The sequence below is a fragment of the Diabrotica virgifera genome, chromosome 9, assembly GCF_917563875.1.
Source record: "Diabrotica virgifera virgifera chromosome 9, PGI_DIABVI_V3a".
In the NCBI taxonomy this organism is placed as follows: domain Eukaryota; kingdom Metazoa; phylum Arthropoda; class Insecta; order Coleoptera; family Chrysomelidae; genus Diabrotica; species Diabrotica virgifera.
The window spans coordinates 118,183,081-118,195,807 of record NC_065451.1 but is presented as its reverse complement, the minus strand read 5'-3'; positions in this window follow the sequence as shown (position 1 = coordinate 118,195,807).

The window sequence follows — 12,727 nt, the reverse complement described above, 5'->3', positions numbered from 1 at the left end:
GATTTCACCTCTTTTTAGAGGTTCATCAGAGACTGCATAGGCTGCTTTTCTCTGGCCCAGGTAAAAATCTTCGACATATCCATCTCCCACCGCAACTGACGAGATGGTAGTAGGTGCCTAGCGGCATCTGCTAAATAAAAGACTAAGTTTTTCAACCTAATAAAAATATTTGAAAATTAAATATTTTTAAAAGATTTTTAATTGAAAAACTTTATTGGCCCATTTCCTGGTGACAACCTCCAAGGCTTCTACAATATGCAAGCACATGGATGCTGCAGTGAAGACTAAGGGGAAGGAATTCTACACTATGCAATTCACAACCCCCGTCTGCAGCGTGGTAAAGTTCCAGCGGAAAATGGACCTAGTTACTCTATAGGAGTAATACTAATAAAAATAAAAATGTATACCATTTTTATTCATTCAGTTGCGGTGCGAAATGGGCCAATAAAGTTTTTCAATTAAAAATCTTTTAAAAATATTTAATTTTCAAATATTTTTATTAGGTTGAAAAACTTAGTCTTTTATTTAGCAGATGCCGCTAGGCACCTACTACCATCTCGTCAGTTGCGGTGGGAGATGGATATGTCGAAGATTTTTACCTGGGCCAGAGAAAAGCAGCCTATGCAGTCTCTGATGAACCTCTTAAAAGAGGTGAAACCGTCGATAAGAGTGCTGGCTGCACTCTCTGATCTGAGTAAAAATTAAGACAGTTTTGGTTTCGCACCGCAACTGAATGAATAAAAATGGTATACATTTTTATTTTTATTAGTATTACTCCTATAGAGTAACTAGGTCCATTTTGCGCTGGAACTTTACCACGCTGCAGACGGGGGTTGTGAATTGCATAGTGTAGAATTCCTTCCCCTTAGTCTTCACTGCAGCATCCATGTGCTTGCATATTGTAGAAGCCTTGGAGGTTGTCACCAGAAAATGGGCCAATAAAGTTTTTCAATTAAAAATCTTTTAAAAATATTTAATTTTCAAATATTTTTATTAGGTTGAAAAACTTAGTCTTTTATTTAGCAGATGCCGCTAGGCACCTACTACCATCTCGTCAGTTGCGGTGGGAGATGGATATGTCGAAGATTTTTACCTGGGCCAGAGAAAAGCAGCCTATGCAGTCTCTGATGAACCTCTAAAAAGAGGTGAAATCGTCGATAAGAGTGCTGGCTGCACTCTCTGATCTGAGTAAAAATTAAGACAGTTTTGGTTTCGCACCGCAACTGAATGAATAAAAATGGTATACATTTTTATAAAATATTTAAGTTGAACTTTGCAAACGTGTTGAATATTGAAAAAATATGGCGCGAATTTAAATTGTATATATTGTACAATATATTTATCAGGGTTTTATATATAAAATAACGGCTACTGAAGACATTCTGCTACGTTATTATCTATTAAATAAATTTTCTTTTTTTCTTTAATACACAAAATAATTTCAAAAACTTATTTATTGAGAAAATTTATTTTAGGTTACGTTCAAACCAAGCAAGCAAAATGTCAAATTTTAGGCAGTGGATAGGTAGCCGGTACCGGTGACTTCTTCCGTAGCCGGTAGTTGCCCTTTATTGGTTAAGCGATTAAGTGGGCGGAGGCGGAACTACCGGTCAATAATGATTTGGTTGCCGGTACCGGTAATTGATGTGATATTATGTAGCTCTCTTGCATATCACTGTGTGATAGCTACTATTACTTAAGAAAATTATACAAAACAGCTGCTTTTACATTATACACTTTCAATAATTGTGTGAAATAATTGCATTTAATTTTAAATAATTATTTTCAAGCAGGGTGCTTTTTTATAAAAAAGTAATAAAACAGGTCACAATTAACTACTCAAAGATCAAGTAGGTAAAGGTTTATTAAAAAAAATTAAACAGTAACAATAGTTATGATTATATTATTGCACTGACTGATGTAGTCCTGAAGGCAATAAATGTTACTCTGCTTTTCTTTATGAACAAAATATCCTGTATAGATTTTCATGTTTCACAAGTTACCATGGTTTTAAAATTGATACCGAAACAAGATTAGAACAGATAAGAAACTATTTGTTTTTTAAATTCAACTTGGCATATGGGATGGGCTTTTCATTTTCTTTTTTTGTAAACCAATTACGTGTACATCTTGTCCTTTTGGTCTTTTAACCCACTATATAAACAAAATCAACACACGAGCATACGAAGCAAACATAACCTAAATTAAACTAAACATGCAAACATAGATCTTGATTTAGACCAATAATAAGCAACTACCGGCTACAGAAGACGTCACCGGTACCGGCTACCTATCCACTACCCAAATTTTAACCTAAACAACCAACCGTTCAGCTCGCTGTCAACAAGTTTAGAATCAAAGCGCAAACATTTGTGAACATGTTTGCATCTGGTGAACCCAGTCAATATGGGAGATGGTCCGTTTGGAGAAGTCCCAGCTTGATAGCTATCTTTTGATGAAGGATTTTTCCCACTGCGTCATGCCGTTCCTTGTATTCAGTTGCAGCAAATGCCTGGCAGCCCCCTGTAATATGTTGGATGGATTCTTGGGCTTGACATCCATATCGGCATCTGTCGTTTAGAACCTGAGGGTCTTTGACGATATATTTCGGGTAATTTCTGGTTGGTATAACCTGATTCTGAATGGCTAGTAATGAACCTTCTGTTTCAGGGAACATCTTTCCCGATGTCAACCAATAGTTCGACGCTGTATTGTTGACATAGTCTTGGCTGACCTCATTCGGATGTCGCCCGTGCAGAGGTTTGCCCATCCAGGCGCGCAGTTTTTCGTCCTTAGTAAGGTGGTTTATGCGCATTTCTGGTTTCCTCAGTTTAATCGGTGTTGTGTCATCTACTGCGCAAATAGAGCGGTGTAGAGTAGATGTCTCAGCCTGCATCTGAAAATAGGTTCTTAAATTAGCAATATGTTTATCTAATTGCTCACTTATATCCATAAGTCCTCTTCCTCCTAAATACCGCGGTAATGTCGTTCTGTCTACTGCACCTTTGTGACGTGTGTTCGTACTTTTCGCTGAAGATTTTCTATATCCGTTTTTGTCCACTTAACAATACCAAATGAAGCGCGGAACATGCGTAGGTGTTTAGTGCCTTAAACAAATTTTTACTGTTAAGGTGTGAACGAAGCAGCTGTTTTACCTTTCGTATAAACTCAGTAGTTATCTCAGTTTTCATTTGCTTATGGTCAATTTTCCGCGCCTGCTTTACTCCAAGATATTTGTACATATCGTTTTCGCCCATGGCCTCGATGTTCTGGCCATTCTGCATATCGAATCCACCGGGCTGTACCGTTCCTATGACTATATTCAAAACACGGCACTTGTCTAGACCGAACTGCATACTAATATCATTAGAGAATGTTTCTACAGTTTTTAGCATCTGTTCTAGGTGTTCTCGAGTGGAAGCCATTAACTTCAAATCATCCATATACAACAGATGATTGAGCTTCGCTACCACAGTATTATTGTTTTTAATGCTTAAACCTGAGTCCGTGGAGTTTAATAGCTGGGAAAGGGGGTTAACAGCTAAACAGAACCACAATGGACTCGACGAGTCTCCTTGAAACAGGCCCCGGTTGATTGCTATATTTTCGGTTTCGATATTGTTTTCACCAGGTATTTGGAGGTGAATTTTAGTCTTCCAATCTCTCATTATATGCATTAAAAAGGTCACTAACTCCGCCTGGAGTGGTGATGCTGGGTGAATCGAGTAGCTCAGAAGTCACCATCACTGCCGGTCCCAAGCCCGGGTAAAGGGGGAGGGTTGAAGAGCAAGGCTAGCGACCTACCCTTCGTAAAAAAAAACAATGCTCAAAGAACTGGAACAGTAGCCTCGGATACTGGATGGAATAACGATGACGACCTAGCGAGAAAACGGAAAAAACGAATGTGGAAAAAAAACCTGAAGAGAAATATTCTACAATTCGCATGCTGGAACACTACATCGTGGAACGCTAAAGACCAAAAAGTTATATTAGAAGTAGAAAAGCACAAAATAGACATATGTACAGTCTCAGAGACAAAGAAAAAGGGTAAAGGTAACACAGTATATAGAAATCATATATTCTTCTACTGCGGAGTAGACAAGAACATCAGAGCACAAGCAGGTGTTGGCATATTAGTAAACAGAAAATTTGAAAATAACATCGAAGAGGTTAATTACACCAACCAGCATATAATGGATATTTCAATGAAGTTAGCTAATGAAAAAATCCATATTGTTAGCATTTATGCACCAGATGTAAACAAACCAAAGAACGAGAGAGACGAATTTTTCGAAAAACTTCAAGAGACCCTAGATAGATTGCCACAAACAGAAAAAAATATTCTTGTTGGGAGATTTCAACTCAAGAATAGGAAATACACCCATCCAAGGAATAATGCACAAGTTCAACGAAGCACCAACAAATGATAACGGAGATTCACTAATAGAGATATGTGCACACAACGAGTTGCGTATCAACAATACATACGTTGACCACAAAGAACAACATAAATATACATTCACTAACACAAGGGGCCACAGATCGATGATTGACTATGTAATAACCAACAGAAAAGTTCACCCACGGGAAGTACTTGACGTACGCACAATGACGTCTGCGAATGTGGGAACGCAACACGGAGTGGTTATATGTAAGTACCGTCACGCGTACATAATAGAGAGAAAGAAACCACCTAACTACATCACCAAGTTCAACATAGAATCCCTACAAGACGAAAGTACTAAGGATCTCTACCAAAAAAGACTTTAAGGAAAAGATCAATATTAGCCCTATTGAAATCACAGACAATATAAACGAAGCATGGGAAAAAATAAAAAATCATATAACTAGTAGTGCAAAAGAAGCCATTGGAGAAAGAACAATTGACTTAAACAGCGGCAGAAACCAAAAACCATGGTTCACACAGGAAGTCAAAGATTTAGCAAAAGAGAAGAAAGATGCATACGTAAGATATATTAACAATAGGACCCCAGAAGAGTATCAAAGATATAAATCAGAAAGAAATAAAACAACTAACAGAATCAAAGATCTAAAACAAATATATTGGGAAAAATTCTCAAATGACATGGAACATGATTTACGAGGAGGTCAAAGGAAGGTATGGAACATGTTGAGGAATAGGAAGAAGCCGGTTACCGAAGAATTACAAATTAACGCAATAAAACCAGAAGAATGGGTAACTCATTTCGAGAATCTATACAAAGACGATAACGACGATAATAATGAAGTACAAAGAAATGACCTACAAAACATTCACCAAGAAGAAACAGAGAATGACAACATCACCCAAGAAGAAGTAAACGAAGCAATCAAAAGATCAAAAAATAGAAAATCACCAGGTCCGGATAATATACCAAATGAATTAATTAAATACGGAGGTACAAAAATAATAGAAGAGATAACAACATTATTCCAAAAAATTGTAAACAACATGACAGTACCAGAGGAATGGAGAGAGAGTATAACAATACCCATCTACAAGAAAGGCGTAAAGACAGATCCTACGAACTACCGAGGAATTACACTACTCAATTCTACATCAAAATTATTGACAAAAATTCTATCCCAAAAATATATAAGAAAGCCGGTGTATCGGAAGAACAACAGGGTTTTCGCCCAAACAGATCTACAATAGACGCTATTTTCATAATGCGACAATTAGTTGAGAAATCAATAGAATTCGACAAGCCCATGTTCACATGCTTTGTAGATCTGAAACAAGCATTCGACAGAGTACGATTAAAGGACGTGCTCACTATCCTTGAAAAGAAAAACATAGGTCAGAGGTATAGAAACATAATCAAAGAGCTCAATAGATCCAACAAAACACGAATTAAAACCACACACGGGCTCACGGAAGAAATCAAAATCAATGCAGGCATTAGACAAGGGGACAGCCTCAGTCCATGCCTATTTAATTTAATAATGGATGAAGTTAAAGGTAGTGTTAACATAATGAATCAGGGATACAAAATGGGTAACCGAACCATGAGAATACTTTGCTACGCAGATGATGCAATCTTAATAGCCGAAAACGAAGATGACTTACAACGCCTACTACAAAAATTCAAAATAACCGCCGAAAAGTATAACCTGACACTATCCAAAGAGAAAACCCAATCGATGGTAATATCCAGGAACCCAATTAGATGTAAGTTAGTAGTGGACGACCATATAATCCAACAGGTAATGGATTGCAGATACTTAGGTGTGGAAATATCTAGCGACAGGCATCTGTGGCAAGAATCAAAACAGCAGGCAATGAAAGCAGCGAGAATATCTGGTTTCCTGAGGGATATAATCTGGCGGAATAAATATATGAGCACCGAAAGCAAAGTCCGCATTTATCAGACATGTGTTAGACCCGTACTGACATACGCAGCTGAGACAAGGGCCGAGACAACAAAGACCAAACAGATAATGAGAACAACAGAGATGAAAACCCTAAGATCCATAAGAGGTATCACACTCAGAGATAGAGTACGAAACGAAGACACATTGAGAGAGCTAGGCGTTCAGGACGTAGTGAGATGGACAAGAGCGCGACGACGCATGTGGAGGGACCACGTAGATCGGATGGACCCTGAACGTATGGCGCATTGGGCGAAAACACAGAAGCCCAACACCAAGCGACCCATAGGAAGACGCTGGTAAGGAAAAGAAAAACGATGGTACGAGAGTTGGAGCTCCGGATCGCAGCAAAGACTGTAACAGAAGAAACAGGACATAGTCCTATTACAAGAAGAAGAAGAAGAAGAAGAAGAAAAAGGTCACTATGTTGTCATCGACTTTGTATATTCTCAATATATTTATAAGCCATTCATGCGGTACTGAATCAAAGGCCTTTTTGTAGTCAATAAAGGCAGTAAAAAGGTTCCTTTTTTTAGTGAATGCCTGGTTAGAAATGACTGAGTCGATGATAAGTTGTTCTTTACAACCCATGGAACCCTTAGCGCATCCTTTCTGTTGGGCTCTATGATATTGTTTAGAGCACAGTGTTGATAGATACGCCGGGTTACACAGGATGTGACCAATTTATACAAAGTTGGAAGACATGTAATTGGGCGGTACTTGGATGGATCTTGGGTGTTATTTTGATTGTTTGGTATTAAATAAGTAGTTCCTTGACTTAGAAATGATGGTATTTCCTGCGGATTAGAAATAACATGAATAATTAATGCTGATAAGCACTCATGAATATCCACAAGAAAGAACTTCCTGTGGAATACTCCAAATGCACTCCAAATCCACTCATGAATACTCCAAAACTTTTTAAACCAGAAGTTCTGAACTCCGTCTGGTCCAGGAGCTTTCCAGTTATGAAGCTCTTTGATGACATTTGAGACCTCTTCAGTCGTAAATGGTTCGTAGTTATCAGTGACGTAGTGGTGACAGTTATGCGTCGTATCTTCTATCCAGCCAGCATTGTTGTTAAATGCAGCTGGTGTGGAAAGTTGATTTCCCCAAAACTCATGAATTTCTTCTTGGCTTGGGTAAGACTTGTCGACACTTTCTACGGTGCAATTGAGTTTTCGGTACAACGCCTTCTCGGAATTCTCAAAAAGTGCGTTGTCACATTTTCGGTTATTACTAACTTTGTACCTCGTTAGTCGCCCTGAATAGACGGAGAGTTTTTGTTTTAATGTATCCAGACACTGTTGGGCTGTGATATTTTCTGGATCATATCTCGAGTGTCTTGCAGTGCTCCGCACTATTTCTTCAGTTCTCCTAATGACTTTTCTAGTTGTTACACCTCTTATATATTCAGTTACTTGACCAATATCCCTACGTAGTAATTCAATCTTCCCTAGCAATCTTTTTTCCCAGGGTGCAATTCTGTTACCAGTCCTTCCGCTATTAGTACCTCGTCGTGTTTTGATCTTAACGCCCATTACATTAGCAATTGCTGTTGCTGCACAGTAGATGAGCATATGCAAATATTCCAATGTGTGAGCTTCTACGACGAAATTGGGTAGGACTTCAGTATTCACAATTTGGTAACAGCGCACCTAGTTTCTTACAAGAGTTTATTCTTGGTAGCGGTGGTCTGCTAAGTGGGTTTGTTCCTTTAAACTCTTGTACGGCGCGAGCCATTTTGTGTACTAGGCTATCACGTAACTCGTTGTTTTCCTGCGGTGTATTATCAGGTTGAGTTTCTGGTATGGGAAGCCCAGGAATCTGCTCATCAGGAATTTCATTAGGGACTTGATCTAAAACAAGCCCTTGGTTGTTAATCTCCCGTTCGACTTCGCTTTTGATGGCACCGCGTCTAGTCTCTGGGATAAGAATATTTCTTATGATTACCCGGTATTGATCTGATACTCTTTGCTCCGATACTTGAATATCTGGGTAATCCCTGCAAAATTCGGCATACAGCTGTTGTCTGTAGCGGATCGTTTCTTGACCGAGGTTTGTCACCTTATAATAGAAGCGCAAAATGCTCTCGTTAATGGACACAGTCCATTTCATGCGCTGCTTCGGTCGTCCCGCTTGAGTGAGTGCCGGATGATGTTCCAGCGCAGCACCTTCAGCGAGTGGAGCTCTTGCTGTTGTTTGGCTCGCTTGTGGTTGTTGTTGTTGTTGTTATGCTGTAGCTGATTGTGTGACAGGGGCCCGCCTCCTCAACACCCTGCCACCGACGTCCCGCATGCTGTCACGTCCAGCGTCGGCTGCAGACGTGCCCAGGCGATCCCCAGGCAGTGGCCCTAAACATAAATTACGATTATCCACTATTTTCATGGGTATGCATTTTATACCTACTGCCAGGTGTCAGTTTTTGTTCCACGGCAAGTATCCCTGCTACCCTCTAGGTATTGGCGCTACGAATACCCAGAGAGCATCCCCCATTCGCAGGGGGCCGCGCCTGATAGAAGAACTGACAAAAAACTCCCACAGGTAAATTTTATTATTATTACGTATCTAAATGCGTTAGTTCAACCATTAATGCGCATACGTATATGTCAAAAAGATGCGTTACGTTTACGTATTTGTGTGCACAAAAACTCCCTAATCTTGCAGGGCAAGTTTTATTATTTTTATTCGAACCCATAACTTTTAGTTCTCTTTGTCGATTATTAGCTTTTATAACTGGAACATAGTAACCTGATCGATGGCAAATATATTTTGTGATTTTCTTATTCTTTAATTTTTTTAGGTTAATTTATTGAATGAAGATATGGTTGTTTTCTCAAAGTCCAATTTCCAATCATTAAACCTTTCTATGGCTTCGAACTGCTTAACTTCTTTCGATATAAAAATAATACACATCAAACAATTACGTGTATCCAATTCACTATAAGTAACGACTTTCTCTTCACATAATGGACATTTTTTAGCTGCCTTTATCACGTTACTAAAGACCTACCGTTTTTCGTGTGCCAATTTAAATTTGATTTTGTTGAAATCATCTTCCCACAGATTGTGCATTATGTATTTGATTGGATTCCTAAAAGAAACACTCCTATGTAAGTATGGACTTGTTAATTTACCTTTGGCCGATTAAAATATTTAAAAATCAGCGAGAAGGATTCATCAGAACTTACTGTTCAGATTCTCTCCCGATATCCACGTTTATATCTTGGTGAATATTGTTCTAAATGAACACCGGCTAAGAAAATATTAGTTAAAGTTTACAACCAAAAAATATTTACATCAATGCTTCATATGAAATATTCTAGGTTATGTAGAATCATCTGTTTATATTTGACTTTGACAGTTTAAATTCAATGACAAATGACATAAGTAGGTAAGGGAATAGATGTTAGTTTTTTGTGGTTAGCAATTATGGTTGGGAAGACTTCGTTGACCAGTTCATTTCGATGAGACAAAATTACAGAAATTTGGAGGAAATAAAATGAATCCGGTCGATTCGTCGACAGGAACTTGACCATTAGCAATCGTCAACAATTGCTCAGAGAAGTCTGCAGCATATGTCTCTTTCAGCAATGCAGCTCTTACGTTTGTTGTCAGCTTCAGATTCTTCACATACCGCCATATATTTGATGACTTGAGGCAAGCCTTTATTTCATCGGCCGCAGTTGATCTTGGAATTACTGTCAGTGTTTGGCGATAATCGCCAACAGTAAAATCATTGCTCCTCCAAAATATCTCTGAGTCATTACAAAATTTTTTCTTCATCATTTCATTAGTCAAGTTAAACAGTGAACTTATCCAAAATTTTCGTTCTTTTTGTGTATTATTCTTCAAATGTATGTACATTCATTGAAGTAATTAATTTTCTTGTTTTTGTCTGCAAGTCCAATCAATCTTTGATAATATTATTTCATCTATTGTGTATACTCCTTATAAAAAGCTACTAATTAAGCCAAAAAAAGTGCCAACTGATAAGAACTTAATTGAGGTGATAGGTTTATTAGTCCAGGAATATTAGCACCGATCTATTCGCATTATATTAGTCCAGTGAAATTGGCATTATGGCTGCAAATAAGTGTTCAAAATGCAATGAAGATATCAGTGATAAGTCAGTATGACAGCTGTCATATTATTCTTCATCCGACCGAAGGATGTACTGGCTTAAGTGCTTCTGAACTTCGAGCTGTTGTAATCCAGAAGAGAACGTTGTTCTACTTTTGTTCTGATTGCCGACTGTCATTCAAAAGTATGCCCAAAATTCTAAGGGAAGTTAAAAACCTGAAGTGCGAAGTTACCTTACTCAAATCTGAAATCCGGATGCTAAAAGATAACAAGAGTAACTATTCAATAACCGACGACATCATAAACGAGTTACACGAACGCCAAAAAGGGTCAAATAATTTACTTATCTTCAATCTCCCAGAACCACCAACTTTAACTGAGGATATTAATCAAATAAAAACACTTTTATCTGGAGCTAGTGAAGGTGCGATAAGTGTCAACAGTAAACATATCTTTCGTTTTGGGAAGAAGAATAAAAACGGACATCGACCAATTAAAGTCGTTCTTTCCTCGGCTCGCGAAGTGCATCAAATCTTAAGAAACAAAGTTAAATTAGGCCAGGCAAATAAAATATTTTTCCTATCTGATCAAACTCCCTATCAGAAAAAGCAACTTGATTCAGTGAAAAACGAACTTACAGTGCGTCAACAGGCAGGTGAGCAGAATTTAACTATTACATATTTCAACAATACACCGAAAATCTGTAAAAAAAACTAAAATCGGACAGCCCTTTACTTTATTACCAAAATGTTAGACGACTAAGAACTAAACTGTCTGACCTCAGCTTGAATGTCAGCAATTGTTCCTATGATATCATTATCTTCCGTCTATACAAACCAATCCTTACATCCGCATGTAACCCAGATTTCACCTTTGGTTAATGTGTCTAATTATCACATTGAAATTTCTCCACATCTTCAATAAGGCATTTCCTTTAATTCTTATTAAGCCAAAACATCGGAAACCTTGGGTTACGAAAGGTATTCGCATATCAGCTAAGAATATGCGTTCACTACTATACATCAAGAAATTTACTACCAATGTTGCTGTCACTGAATATATCTTGAAGTACAGGACAACATATCTAAAACTTGCCAGGTCAGCTAAAAAAGCCTATTATCAAAATCGTCCGGGAAGCTCTAAAAGTGTTGCAAAAGAAACTTGGTCTATAATAAACGATCTTCGAAATAAAACTCACACAACTCAATCATTTTCCTTTCCAAATCCTGAAAGTCTAAACGACTACTTCGTTAATGTGAGTAAAAATATAACATCAACAATTTTGCCGCAACAAGATCCCATTTCCTATCTTCCTAATTCAAGAAAGGTCTCGAATTCATTCTTTTTACGACCAGTCGATAACTCTGAACTGATCCAAACAATCAATAGTATCAAAAGCAAATCATCCTGTAGTACTTATGGACTATCTATAAAAATTTTCTCTAATCTCACAGAAAATGTGTTGGATATCCTCCTCTCACTAATTAATGATTCCTTCGAAAAAGGTAAATTTACAGAGTGCCTAAAGATAGCCATTAGTATTCCTCTTCATAAGGGTGGCTAAAAATCTGATGCCTGCAACTATAGACCTATTGCCTTACTACCGGTGCTCTCCAAAATTATTGAGACTCATTAAAACTCGACTTATGTCCTTTATCGTTGATAACAACATTTTATCACAAAATCAGTTCGGCTTTTTAACAAATAAATGTACCACTGATGCCATGTTTTCTGTACTACATGAGGTTTACCAAGCACTAAACAATAATCTTTATACTGCCACTGTTTTCTGCGACTATGCCAAAGCTTTTGATTGTGTAAATCACGACATCTTGATTACAAAACTAAATTTCTATGGAATTCGTGGTATTTCTTTGAATTGGTTCCAATCCTACTTGAATAATAGGAAACAACTAGTTAGAGCAAATGACACTGACTCTAGTCTCAAAAACATTGTATGTGGAGTACCACAAGGTTCAGTATTGGGTCCTCTACTGTTCCTTATCTTTATAAATGACATCACTAATTTAAAAATCAATGGGAAAATTTTTCTTTTTGCTGATGATACCAGTATCACTTGGAGCAACTCAACTATTGCATCTCTTCATGAAACTATAACTTCGGATCTACTGACGATAAAGACCTGGTCTGACTCTAATTTACTCTCTTTTAACGTAAATAAAACAGTAGCATTATCCTACAAAGGAGCTCTTCAACCTTTGCCTCTTAATAACAGCCAGATCAGTACCGTTGATTCTGTAAAATTTCTTGG